Genomic DNA, 14,153 nt, shown 5'->3' with positions numbered 1-14,153 from the left:
GTACATTGCTTATTAGGATTTCCAAGTCTCCTTTTCTTGGACAGTGAAAATAGTCTGACATGAGTGACTGCTTCAGGAATGTGCATGACCTCAGAGTACAACCATTTCCCCAAGAAGTCCTGAGCCCTCTCCTACTGTTCCAGAAGAGTTTACCAGGGATAGTTCTCCTGTTGATGCTCAGCCAAGATTGTCAGATAAACAGTTCACTCAGAAAGTATTTGGGAAAGCACTGTGAGACAGTAAACGATGCAGGAGGTTTGGAGTCAAGCAGACTTGGGTTCAAATCATGACCTTGAGTAACTGACTTAAAACTCACCGAGTCTAAGTTTCTCTTTTATAAACAGGAGACAATAAAGAATAGCCCAACAACAGAACAGCCTTAGAAAGGGTTAGGAGAGAAGCTGCAAGGTCATTCTTGGCTGTCACGTTGATGGGTTCTGTTTTTGCTCATCCTGGTTGACAGTAATTGCAGCTTGGTCTTTGTCTGTATTGTAGCAGTTAATGAACTAGAGGGAATATAGGGTGTGTTTCCTGGTTTGTGCCCCAGTCGTGACACTCTATTAGATGTCATGCAGTGAGGTGAAACCCAGCACCATTCTAAGTCTAATTATTATAAACTGATTTCTGTTTATTGGCCTAGTTAAGCTTTTGAAAATGTGTCTACTCTGTGAGTAGATGATACAGCAATGTCTAAGGCTTCCAAGAGAAATGCTGAACCAGGAAAAAGGGTGTATGAGAAGTGCCTCTGAGTGAGTCTCAGCAGATGCTAGTGGCAAGCGTGATTTTTCTATATATAGGTGAGCACAGAAGCATGATTAGTGTGGGTAATCAAAAATTGACTATATTCTAAGGTGTGTCTCACTGGAGTTATTGTGACACTAATATCAATAAAGCCGTTAGCAGCCATTTTATTTTTTTAGAATATTAATTAAATTCTCTACACATCTATTTTGTATATCTAAAATATAATGTGAAATGTCTGGATACCCGAGTCCTAAACTCTCTGACCTTGTGCTGCTTGGTTTCTTTGGATGGTTCTGTGTTCCTCATTTCCTATGTAGTTGTTGATGAAGGGGGAATTGATGAAGTAAAGAATTCAGCATTCACTAGTACTGTGTTACTCCCTGGTCTCATGTTCCAGAAAAAGCTAATAGCTGTTGTTTGTATGTAGTATGCTACAGTCAAACCCAGCCAGACCCAGGTCCTCCAAGGTCTCCAAGGTCTATTCCTGCCATCCTGTTCAGGCTGTCGCACCCCATAGATCATGCAGGCTGTGGCCACCGTGGGCACCATGATCACGACACGCAACCTCCACCTGCATTCTGCCTTAGTCAAGGTGAGCAAGACCTATCTTATCTCAGTGACTTATGTAGTTCATGGCCTCTCTTCCTTTCGTTACAAGGGACACGCCCTTAGTTTACAATTGTTGGAGCCCTGGAGGAGCACGGCGTTTTTCCACAGTTGGACTCGACATACTTGGACTCTGTTTTTACCACCAAGGTGACCAGAGATAAGTGACCCCATACAGAAAGGACTAAAGTCCTTCTTAAAAAATCTGTGGGGCACAATGTCATTTTTCCTTAAATCTCAGAAGTCTAAGTGGCCTTGTGGAGGTCAGGAGGAAAGAGCCCAACTTGGCTTTTACCAGTCAGTCCAACACAATCATTTGCTGGGAGATTTCAGAGACTTGTTTAATTAAGGTCATTTCCCCCTGAAATCAGGTTGTTTATGTAGGTCAGTGGTTCTTCCAGCCACAGTAACTGAGGGCAGTCACTCAGTCTCTTTTTTCCTATTTTGGATATGTGATGTCATCAAAGGGTCATGACTTCTTACTCAGTGAACCAGGATATAAGTGGAGTCCCACATTTCACGTGATCGGTTGTTTGCCCTCTAAGACTTTCAGCTGACTCCAACTCATGAAATATCACAAGGAAACTTGTTCCAACTAGTCAAAAAATGACCGTCACTATTATCTCTCTAGTACAGACAGGTAGACTGAGCCAATAAGCAGGAAGTTCGATAAGCCTATAAGTACTTCTTCACTGAATCCTGCATTGCTCTGTTTCCTTTATCACCATCTTTGTTACCTCAGTATTTGCCGAAGCATTTTTTGAGAAAACCAACTGGGTAGTAATGAATGTGAGGGTAAAGAAGAGGCCGCCTTGGGGCAGGAAAATGTGACAGTGACTTAGAGCTCAGGAATAGATGTCAGTGCTGCCCCTAAGTCACTGCACTAGCTGTGTTTACAGTCTGGGGCTGTGGCCAAGTCCAGACCCATCATTCCCAGCTTTGGACTGGGAAAGGAGTTTTCCTCAGACAAGGACTGTCTCAAGCTGTTGTTAGTGGCTTTATGTCTGACTCTTTCTCATCCCCTTTCCCTTCTAAATACTGGTTGCTTTCCAGTCCTGCCTTTTGGTGACAGGTTGGGAGGAGCCAACACACAGGAAATAGAATCTGTGGCTAGACAGGCTGTTTTATCACACTGAATTCTCTGTCCTCCTGACTCCTGATTGCCAATCTAGTTTTGCTCGCTCTTTAGTTTCCCATCATAGGACCTCTGACTCCTGGCTCTGCTCTGACTAAGGACTCCCTATTCTGGGTGCCCTCTCATATCTGAAGCCTTCTAAGGGCCCTCAGCTCCTGTCATCATTTAAAATGACCCAGCATTCATGTATTACCATGCACATTCTAACTCAGGAAGTTTTTGATGATGTGAGGGTATAGAAAAATTACAGAGGAAGACCTCAGTGACACTGCTGCCAGTCTCTTCTGTCATCAATGCATGTCCAGTGTCTCACCTCCAGCATCCATCTCTTAGATGACCGGTATGTGATCTATAGGAGAGGTCTTCTTCTCTGAGTCCTGGATTCAAAATTAAAAGCTGTTCCTAAACTGCTTTGGTACCAGATTGCAGTCTGTAAAAACAGCAGCAGTCCCCACACTCACCTTTTCCCTGATGATAACCCAACACTAGCTGTGGACATCTACAAAGGCATAAACCTGTTCAAATTTCTGATCTTTGCTCCTGGATCAATATTCTCAGCCTAGTATCTGGTCTTTTCCACGGGTTCACTTCAGAGCTCAGCATATCTTCTCTGGAGTATCTGTTTTCAGAGATTCGGATGCCAAACAGGATTTTGGATTACGTGGAAGGGATTAGAGGATCAGCCAAAAAGATGAATCGATTGTATCAGCAATTCCCAAACTTGTGTTGATAGTACACTGTTCTCTAGGTTTTAATTGGGGTGAGTAAAGAAAGCGCTCTTAGTATTCTTTTTTTTAATATGTATTCCCCACCCAGCCACAGTGGCTGGAGACTTTATTTATTTATTTATTTTGGCCACACTGTGTGGCATGTGGGATTGAGTTCCCTGACCAGGGTTTGAACACCCCCTACCTCCTATATTGGGGGCATGAAGTCTTAACCAGTGGACTACCAAGAAAGTCCCAGTAAAGTGGTCTTTATTGGGATCTCTTTGTCCCTTTTATCCTGGTTACACTGTAAACCTCCCAGAGTAGAATATATAGTATGTAGCGTCTCCAGAATTCATTTGCACTTTCTCTCCATTCCTATGACCATCTTCAAGAATACTGTGTTAAGGAATATGATTTGGGAAATGTGTTGTAAACTTTTTTTTAATAGTTTACATATGAGCTGAGGATAAAGGCTTTAGAAGCCTAGAGAAGAGAAGGGACTAGGCTGAGGAGGAATGGGGGCCCATCCAGCAGAATTTAGGTTGAAAGCCTCTAGAATGAGGTCAGGACCCGAGTCTAGCTTCTGGGACAGTGCCAGCACAGCGCTTGGTAGAGATGGGTGCATAGCCAGGAATGGGGAGAAGTGACACCAAGGATATGTTTGGGGTGTTGTCTCAGATGATCTCTCTCCCTTACCTCTCCAGGGGGTTGTGCTGGGGTGTTACTTCAGGCCTTCTGCTCTCTGCATCTGGGTGGTGGGGATCCTGGCTGTGGGGCAGAGCTCCACCATGACAGGAACCTATTCCGGGCAGTTTGTCATGGAGGTACGTGCTGCTGTGACTGGGATGGACAAGAGGAAGGGGACGTTGCCCTTTTGTCCCTTCTTAATTCCATGCCTCTAAGATTTTCCTGAACCTCCCCAGACCTTTTTCTGTTTCCTCTTCCAGACATTCATCCTGCTTCTGTGTTTTCTTCCAGGGATTCCTAAACCTAAAATGGTCATGCTTTGCCTGAGTGAGTCTGACCCGCTCTATTGCCATCATCCCCATTGGGTTTGTGGCCATCTTCCAAGATGTGGAGCATCTAACAGGGATGAATGACATCCTGAATGTTCTTCAGAGCTTACAGGTGAGGAGGGAACTGGGGAAACTCACATCCCATTGAGTCAGGAGGCATTCTGTATTGCCCTTAGGTACCAAGCCTAGTGTGGGTGTGGGGAAAATTCAGAGGAAGAAAGAGGCACAGTCTTGGTCTATGGTGAACGCATATGAAGTCTCTGGAATCTAAAAGGCTTTTAGAAGTGGCTTGTTTTTTTCCTAAGCCTGTTGAATGGGAATTATAAGCTGTAATTACATATAGAACACAAAATTATTATTCATTAATCCAAGCAAACATTAAATAATGTAAAGGAGACTGTTGGGTATTATGGAGATTAAGAAGACAAGGCAGATATAAATTTTCTAGACATTGTGAGCATAATTGATGCTAGGTTCATGCTACACATTTCCACATAACCCTCCAGCATGTTGCGATGACAGGAATCATTTCTCACAGAGTAGATGAGGCAGGGTCTGTGGTTCCCTTTTGCTAAAGTGCTGCCCTCTGGGTGTTACAGGACTCCCAGTAGCCCTATGTGATCTTAGTTTTTTCTTTTGCAGCTTCCTTTTGCTCTCATATCCATCCTCACGTTTAGGAGCTTGCAGCCGGTGATGAGCAAATTTGCCAATGGATTGTGAGTGCACTTCTTTTAGTTCCCAGAGATGTGGGGGGAAATGGTATCTTCATCAAACAGGCCAGTCAGAAAATCCATCTTAGGGGAACTATATGCTTGAAGAGGCGACTGCTAGAGCTGCCCCTTTAATCTCTGACTTAGAAAACAGAGACTGCTGGGGGCTTCCCTCGTGGTCCAGTGGTTGAGACTCTGCCTTCCAGTGCAGGGGGTGCCGGTTCAATCCCAGGTCAGGGGACTAAGGTCCCACAGGGACCAACAGGGTGTGACCAAAAATTCAAAATAAATAAACACAACATTGTAAATCAACTATATGTCTATTTTTTAAAAATTAAAGAAAAGAAAATAGAGATAGTGAATGTAACAAAGGAGGGAAAGCACAATTTTTTATTTCTGGGAGTTTTTCAGCTTTTAAGGCTTTAAATCTTCAACTTCAGCCACTGAAAGTTAAAGCATCTTAATTCCATGTTAAATGATCTCGACGAGAGAGGCATAAGCTAATACCTTTTATTAGCTAAAGAATGTGGGATATTTGAAACGAATTGTTGGATCTCTGGGGACTCATTACTTTTTCAGTTGTAGGCTTGTTGCCTTTGTAAGGACTTAAATAATAGAGATTATTTGATAGTGTTTTTCTTTTCCTCTTTCTCCCTATCATTGTGTAACTTTGGCTCATTTAACCTAATTTGGGACATAAGAAGCAATTTTCAGATTATTTTGAAATGCTGCTTCCTCCTGTCCTGTAATCCCCAAAAACACAGTGTCTTTTTCTGTTTGTGGAGAGGTTGGACTATTCCACCAATAACTGTGCTGATCTTTTGACAGAGGCTGGAGGATTGTAGGCAGTATCATGGTCCTTATCATCTGTTTAATCAACATGTACTTTGTCATGGTTTATGTGCAGGGTCTAGGGCACGTGGCATTGTACGTGGTGGCTGCAGTGGTCAGTGTAGCTTATCTGAGCTTTGTGTTTTATTTGGTAAGTCTGGGAGGAGGCAGGGGTGGTCAAGGTGGGGCTAATGCTCAGAAGAGAAAGGACCCAAAAGAGCACGTAGTAATCTGTCTTCAGTTTATGACACAATTTACATGAAATCGTTAAACCAGTTGTGACTAAAGAATATTTTTAACCATAAAATTTTCACTTGATTCCTAAGAGCTGTCATTTTTCTATTTCTGTCACTCTGTCTGGTTTCTATTCCTATAATTCCTAACTGGAGAGTGTAGTATGTTTGAAGAGCTCAAAGAAGATCGGCCGTGTAGAAAGTAGAGAGTGGTACGAGATGGGGTTGGAGAAGGGAGCTGTGTCATGTGATTTCAGATCTTTGGAGGGCAGCACATGTGGGTTCACAGCTCTGCCCAGCTCTACTACTTAATAGCTGTCCAATGATGACACAAGTAAATACTGATAACCTCTTGTTGTATTATTCTAGAATTAATAAAATGATGGTTATAAAACATAGCTCCATAGAAAAAGAATGCAAAAAAAAAAAAAGAAAAAGAATGCAAAGTTATGTATTCCTGGATAATCAAAAAAATTGTCAAAAGTCTAGAGTAAATTACATAAAATTGGTAGTAGTAGTTGCTTTAGTATGGTGGGATGGTGGATATTATTCTTTTCTCTATTTTTCAGTTCTTCTGTAACATTACTTACATTAATGAAAAGCAGCTACAGCAACAACACATCCACCTCCCTATTCTACACAGGTTTCTCTTAAAAACACAGGGCTGAAGGTTAGGGACTTCAGAATTTACACCATATCTATGACAAAGAATGGCAAGGCAGGAGGGTGGAAATGCCCTGCTTATCTCTATAACATTTACCTAGTCCCCATGCCAGTGTCTGCCAGAGGGTAGGTACTTGATTGGGAAAAAAATTTTAGTGAATATTGAAAAATTATGTCTTAGATAGATATATCTCTGCCTTTTTCTTCCCCAGTAAACCATGGGCACACTAAGATTATGCTGACCTATAATATCAGGACTTCTGGTTGTTGGTGTTGTTCAGTCACTAAGTTGTGTCTGACTCATTGTGACACCATGGACTGCAGCATGCCAGCCTTCCCTGTCCATCACCATCTCCCAGAGTTTGCTCAAACTCATGTCCATTGAGTCAGTGATGCCATCCAGCCACCTAGTCCTCTATCATCCCCTTCTCCTCCTGCCCTCAATCTTTCCCAACATTAGAGTCTTTTTCAATGAGTCAGCTCTTCACATGAGGTGGCCAAAGTATTGCAGCTTCAGCTTCAGCATCAGTCCTTCCAATGAAGGACTGGTTGATTTCCTGACTATTCATGGTTGATTTCCTTTAGGATTGGCTGGTTGGATCTTCTTGCAGTCCAAGGGACTCGCAAGAGTCTTCTCCAACACCACAGTTCAAAAGCATCAATTCTTCAGTGCTCAGCTTTCTTTATAGTCCAACTCTCACATCCATACATGATTACTGGAAAAACCAGAGCTTTAACTCTATGGATCTTTGTTGGCAAAGTAATGTCTCTGCTTTTCAGTATGCTGTCTAGGTTTGTCACAGCTTTTCTTCCAAGGAGCAAGTGTCTTTTAATTTCATGGCTACAATCACTGGCTGTAGTGATTTTGCAGCCCAAAATAAAATAAAGTCTGTCACTGTTTTCATTGTTTCCCCAACTATGTCATGAAGTTGAAAGTTTGCTGCCATGAGCCGTGAACAATGTCAGGATTCTTGGCCTCCGGAGGAAAAGAATTTGATCGTGAGCCAGTGATGAGCTTGATGGTACAGAGCTTTTTGTTTAATAAAGTTTTATTAAAGTATAAAATAGATAGAGAAATCTTCTGACATAGACATCAGAAGGGGACAGAAAGAGTCCCCCATCACTAGTCTTTAGCTATGAGTAATATATCTATTAGCAAACTGCTAATTAGAGAAAGGAAACACCTCAAAATTGAGAGTTGCACCATGCCCCTCACCCACAACATGCATTTTGAGATAGCATTGGCACAAGATGAGTCATCCCCAGGCATAAAGCAATTGACATGAATTGTAAAGAAAGGCAGATTTCCAAGCAAATACATAGCAAATTAATATAGCTTATATGCAGGTCAGGAAGCAACAGTTAGAACTGGACATGGAACAACATACTGGTTCCAAATAAGAAAAGGAGTACATCAAGGCTATATATTCTCACCCTGCTTATTTAACTAATATGCAGGGTACATCATGAGAAATGCTGGGCTGGAAGAAGCACAAGCTGGAATCAAGATTGCCGGGAGAAATATCAATAACCTCAGATATGCAGATGACACCACCCTTATGGCAGAAAGTGAAGAGGAACTAAAAAGCCTCTTGATGAAAGTGAAAAAGGAGAGTGGAAAAGTTGGCTTAAAGCTCAACATTCAGAAAACGAAGATCATGGCATCTGGTCCCATCACTTTATGGGAAATAGATGGGGAAACGGTGGAAACAGTGTCAGACTTTATTTTTTTGGGCTCCAAAATCACTGCAGATGGTGACTGCAGCCATGATATTAAAAGACGCTTACTCCTTGGAAGGAAAGTTATGACCAACCTAGATAGCATATTGAAAAGCAGAGACATTATTTTGCCAACAAAGGTCCGTCTAGTCAAAGCTATGGTTTTTCCAGTGGTCATGTATGGATATAAGAGTTGGACTGTGAAGAAGGCTGAGCGCCGAAGAATTGATGCTTTTGAACTGTGGTGTTGGAGAAGACTCTTGAGAGTCCCATGGATTGCAAGGAGATCCAACCAGTCCATTCTAAAGGAGATCAGCCCTGGGATTTCTTTGGAAGGAATGATGCTGAAGCTGAAACTCCAGTACTTTGGCCACCTCATGCGAAGAGTTGACTCATTGGAAAAGCCTCTGATGCTGAGAGGGATTGGGGGCAGGAGGAGAAGGGGATGACAGAGGATGAGATGGCTGGATGGCATCACTGACTTGATGGACATGAGTTTGTGTGAACTCCGGGAGTTGGTGATGGACAGGGAGGCCTGGCATGCTGGGATTCATGGGGTCGCAAAGAGTCGGACACGACTGAGCAACTGAACTGAACTGAACTGAAGAAAGATATTTCCATGAGAAAAATGCATTGGTTAGCTCAAGGTTTGAGATAAAGTTCAGGCAGAATCAGGTGTCACCATGACAACATAGATTAGAAGAGAAAAGAAAAAAATAGTCTGCCACTAGCAGTTTTATTTCCTCCTGCCACTTGGGGTCTTCTGGCCTCCCTACCAAGACTACCATTAACACTCTCAAAGTGATGGGACCAGAGGCCATGATCTTAGTTTTTTGAATGTTGAGTTTCAAGCCAGCTTTTTCAGTCTCTTCTTTCACCTTCATCAAGAGGCTCTTTAGTTCCTTTTTGCTTTCTGCCATAGGGTGGTGTCATCTGCATATCTGAGGTTATTGATATTTCTGCCAGCAATCTTGATCCCTGCTTGTGATTCTTCCAGCCTGGCATTTCGCATGATGTACTCTGCATATAAGTTAAATAAACAGGGTGAAGATACACAGCCTTGACGCACTCCTTTGCTAATTTTGAACCTGTTTATTGTTTCATGTTTGGTTCTAACTGTTGCTTCTTGACCTGCATATAGGTTCCTCAGAGACAGCTAAGGTGGTCTGGTATTGCCATCTCTGTAAAAATTTTCTATAGTTTGTTGTGATCCACACATTCAAAGGTTTTAGCATAGTCAATAGAGCAGAAGTAGATGTTTTTCTGGAATCCTCTTACTTTTTCTATGATCCAACAGATGTTGGCAATTTGATCTCTGGTTTCTCTGCCTTTTCTAAATCCAACTTGTATATCTAGAAGTTCTCGATTCATGTACTGTTGAAGCCTAGCTTGGAGGATTTTGAGCATGACCTTGCTAGCATGTAAAATGAGTGCAATTGTGCAATAGTTTGAACAATCTTTGGCATTGCCCTTCTTTGGGACTGGAATGAAAATTGATCATTTCCAGTCCTGTGGCCACTGCTGAGTTTTCCAAATTTGCTGGCATATTGAGTGCATTACTTTAACAGGATCATCTTTTAGGATTTGAAATAGCTCAACTGGAATTCTATCACCTCTACTAGCTTTGTTCATAGTGATGCTTCCTAAGGCACTCTTGACTTCACGCTCCAGGATGTCTGGCTCTAGGTGAATGATCACACCATCATGTTATCCATCATTAAGATCTTTTTTGTATAGTTCTTCTGTGTATTCTTGCCACCTCTTTTTAATATCTTCTGCTTCTGTTAGGTCCATACCATTTCTGTCCTTTATTGTGCCTATTTTTGCATGAAATGTTCCCTTGGTATCTCTAATTTTCTTGAAGAGATCTCTAGTCTTTCCCATTCTATTGTTTTCCTCTATTTCTTTGCACCATTCAGTTAGGAAGGCTTTCTTATCTCTCCTTGCTATTCTTTGGAACTCTACAAATTCAGATGGGTATATCTTTCCTATTCTCCTTTGCCTTTCACTTCTCTTCTTTTCTCAGCTATTTGTGAGGCCTCCTCTGACAGCCATTTTGCCTTTTTGCATTTCTTTTTCTTGGGGATGGTTTTGAACACTGCCTCTTGCACAATGTTACGAATCTCCATCCATAGTTCTTCAGGCACTCTAACAGAACTAATCCCTTGAATCTATTTGTCACTTCTACTGTATAATCATAAATGATTTGCTTTAGGTCATACCTGAATAACCTAGCAGTTTTCCCTACTTTCTTCAATTTAAGTCTGAATTTTGCAGTAAGGAGTTCCTGATCTGAGCCACACTCAGCTCCTGGTCTTGTTTTTGCTGGGAATATCATGGGTATAATAAAACAATGAATATAAATTATAAACTATAATATCATCAGAATGGAATATAAAAGAGTTGGCCAGGAGTGATAAAAATATATTTATTGTCTAATTCCTCTTCCACTTTTAATTTAAGTTCAGAGTAACTTACATTTTTTAGCATAAGGATCAGTTCCCAGTAATGACTTACATTGGGAAATTAGGTTCTCAGTCTTGTCTTTGTTCCTATTGCTAGTAGGTCATCCGGTGTGGGTTATTTTTGTTTGCCTTGGTTCCATTTATCACTAATAATATAGAGTGGCTGTTAAAATTCCTAGGTAATGAAAGGAAGCTGCAAGTTAGCTATTGAAATGTTCAGTTCAGTTCAGTTCAGTCCCTCAGTCATGTCCAACTCTTTGCGACCCCATGAATCGCAGCACGCCAGGCCTCCCTGTCCATCACCAACTCGTGGAGTTTACTCAAACTCATGTCCATTGAGTCAGTGATGTCTTCCAGCTATCTCATCCTCTGTCATCCCCTTCTCCTCCTGCCTCCAATCTTTCCCAGCATTGGGGTCTTTTCAAATGAGTCAGTTCTTCGTAACAGGTAGCCAAAGTATTGGAGTTTCAGCTTCAGCATCAGTCCTTCCAATGAATATTCAGGACTGATTTCCTTTAGGATGGACTGGTTGGATCTCCTTGCAGTCCAAGAGACTCTCAAAAGTCTTCTCCAACACCACAGTTCAAAAGCATCAATTCTTCAGCACTCAGCTTTCTTTATAGTTCAACTCTCACATCCATACATGACTACTGGAAAAATCATTCCTTTGAGTAGATGGACTTTTGTTGGCAAAGTAATGTCTCTGCTTTTTAATATGCTGTCTACGCTGGTCTTAACTTTTCTTCCAAGGAGCAAGCATCTTTTAATTTCATGGCTGCAATCACCATCTGCAGTGATTTTGGAGCCCGAAAAAATAAAGTCAGCCACTGTTTCCACTGTTTCCCCATCTATTTGCCATGAAGTGATGGGACCAGATGCCATGATCTTAGTTTTCTGAATGTAAGCCAACTTTTCACTCTCCTTTTTCACTTTCATCAAGAGTATCAGTTGGTATTAGTTGGATCGTTCTAATTCTGAAGTCTCTTGTTGATGAGTGATATTTTTGTCTAAAAGCCCAGTGCTTCTTGACAGCCTGGCCATATTTCTCCCCACTGTTACCATCTTTGACACCCAGGCAGCTGATGTTGTTATCAATTGTACTCTTCCTCCTTGTATCTTTCCCCCTCTCTCCTTTTCTTGCTGTCTAACATTTTTCCTTTCTCTTCTTTCTTAATCATTAGATGTTCTCCATGTCAAGTTTTCCTTTCAACCATAAAACTGCAAGTCCTTGAAAATCAAAAGAACAGTCTTCACTTTTCTGAAAAGTTCATCATTTCACAACAAGTACCATGTCAAACCGTCTCCCAGAGATGCCCTCTCACTCTTCTTTATTTCTCTGAAAGTGGCCACAGTGGTTTGGCTGTCCTCCATTCCCACACGACGTGACAAGGCCAGTGGGGCCAGCTCCTGGTGGTCGTTACCTTCGCTGGAGATGAACTGAGACTCTAAGCCTGAGACTGAACATGACGTTCCTGCTGCTCCTTATCACCACTTCTCATCTCTGTCCCCTGTCTCTTTTCCTCCAGCTTTTCAGTCTCAGAGTTACCTGTCACCACCCACAGTCCCTGCAGAGCCCAGAGATTTCTCCCTGAAGGAAAGGTTCTGGAGAAATCAGAGGAATTAATGAAGACTGCAACCAATTCCCAACTTGTGCTGATGTCCCAGGGGGTGAAGAGCATGAGTGTTATCTCATTAGAATTGTTGAATCTTCCAAGTAATAGCTCGTTTAGGAGCATCCTGTGTCTTCCTGTTCCTTTTAATAATAATATATTTCCCAAATTTAATAGGGGAAATTCTTTATCTTGTAAATATGAGGAGTGGGAGATCTATTTAAAAAACGTTATGGAGGTAACTCCACGGGTTTACCTGGAGAATGCTGTCCCCTGTGATCAGACACTGACAGGGCTTCCCATCTGGAGCCTCAGGCCCCTCGGAAGGCGGGGCAGACCGGACCCTCCTCCCTCAGGTGGGCCTCCCCCGGGGCAATCCGCATGTGGGCCCACCTCAGAGCAGAAGTCTGTACTGGCCAATGGCAGGTAGCTGGCTAGAGATACGAACAAAAGAAAAGTGACTAAAAGCTTGGGACCACCCCGGGGGCGGCCTCAGGAGCCTGGCCCAACCCAACAGCACCTCTAGGGAGCGACACATCTGCAGGAGCTCTTGTGGTCCGGATGCTGCCGGAAAGACAGAGGAAGAAGTCCTGAAGAGGGTGGAAGGCCTGGGTGTGGGCGTTACGGAGAGAGGCCGCTAGAGGGCGCGGAAGCTCTGAGGCTCTGGGGCCAGACTTGCAGCCTTGGAGATGGGGTCAGCCCACTCAGAGCCCAGAGAGGAGGGGTTGGTTACCGAAGGCCTCTGACTCTCTGGCCCACATTCCCTTGCCTCACAGAAGGACAGAGAGAGGTCTGCCTTCAGCATCTGATGGGGTACTTCCAGCCTGGTCTTCCAACCCAGTGGGCAGCCGTCTGCAGTCTGACTGCCTTTTGTGTCTCGAGAGACAGGACTTGGGACCCAGAAATACGTTGACTCCTAAGCTTTCAGTTTTCAAGCTGCAGGCTGCGTGGGTGGTGGCATGTGGAAAACTGGCATGGTGGCCATGAATGTGGAGTGTGTGAAAGTGGTGGTATTTTGGCGGGTGGAGAGTTCTTCCTTGTGCCCTCTTCCTGGAGATTTCTCCCCAGACCTCCCTCTTCCCTCTCCATCTGAGCCTCTTCCTCCTGTCCCCACACCCCTGCCAGGTGGAAGTGACCCTAATGTTCATAGCAGCATTATTTACAGTACTATTTACAAAACATGGAAGCAACCTAAATGTCCATCGATGGGTGAATGGATAAAGAAAGAAGATGTGATACATATATAGAGAGAGATATAGAGAGATATAGATAGATAGATAGATAGATAGATATAGATATGATGGGATATTACTCAGCCATAAAAAAGAATTAAATAATGCTGTTTGCACCAACAGAGACAGACCCAGAGATTATCATACTAAGTGAAGTAAGCCAATATATGATATTGCTTCTATGTTGAATCTATAAAATGATACAAATGAACTTATTTATAAAACAGAAACAGACTCACAACCACAGATATTGTTATCAAAGGGAAAAGGGGGGTAGGTAAGGGATAAATTAGAAAGTTGGGATTAACAATACACACTACTATGAATAATATAGATAACCAATAAGGACCTACTGTATAGCACAGGAAATTCTACTTTGTACTTTGTAATAACCTATAAGGGAAAAGAATCTGAAAAGGAACATATATATATATACACAAAGGCGCTTCTTTCATATCCAACTCTTTGCAACCCTATGG

General features: G+C 42.5%; 1 pseudogene; it reads left to right on the top strand.

Moving 5' to 3' along the window:
• The first annotated feature begins 246 nt into the window (after positions 1 to 246).
• Positions 247 to 13,083, top strand: LOC109558359 (natural resistance-associated macrophage protein 2-like; annotated as a pseudogene).
• The last annotated feature ends 1,070 nt before the right edge of the window (positions 13,084 to 14,153 follow it).

This window comes from Bos indicus, chromosome 5, assembly GCF_029378745.1.
Source record: "Bos indicus isolate NIAB-ARS_2022 breed Sahiwal x Tharparkar chromosome 5, NIAB-ARS_B.indTharparkar_mat_pri_1.0, whole genome shotgun sequence".
Lineage (NCBI taxonomy): Eukaryota > Metazoa > Chordata > Mammalia > Artiodactyla > Bovidae > Bos > Bos indicus.
The sequence above is the reverse complement of the archived record's forward strand: the minus strand, read 5'-3'. Positions and strand labels throughout refer to the sequence as shown.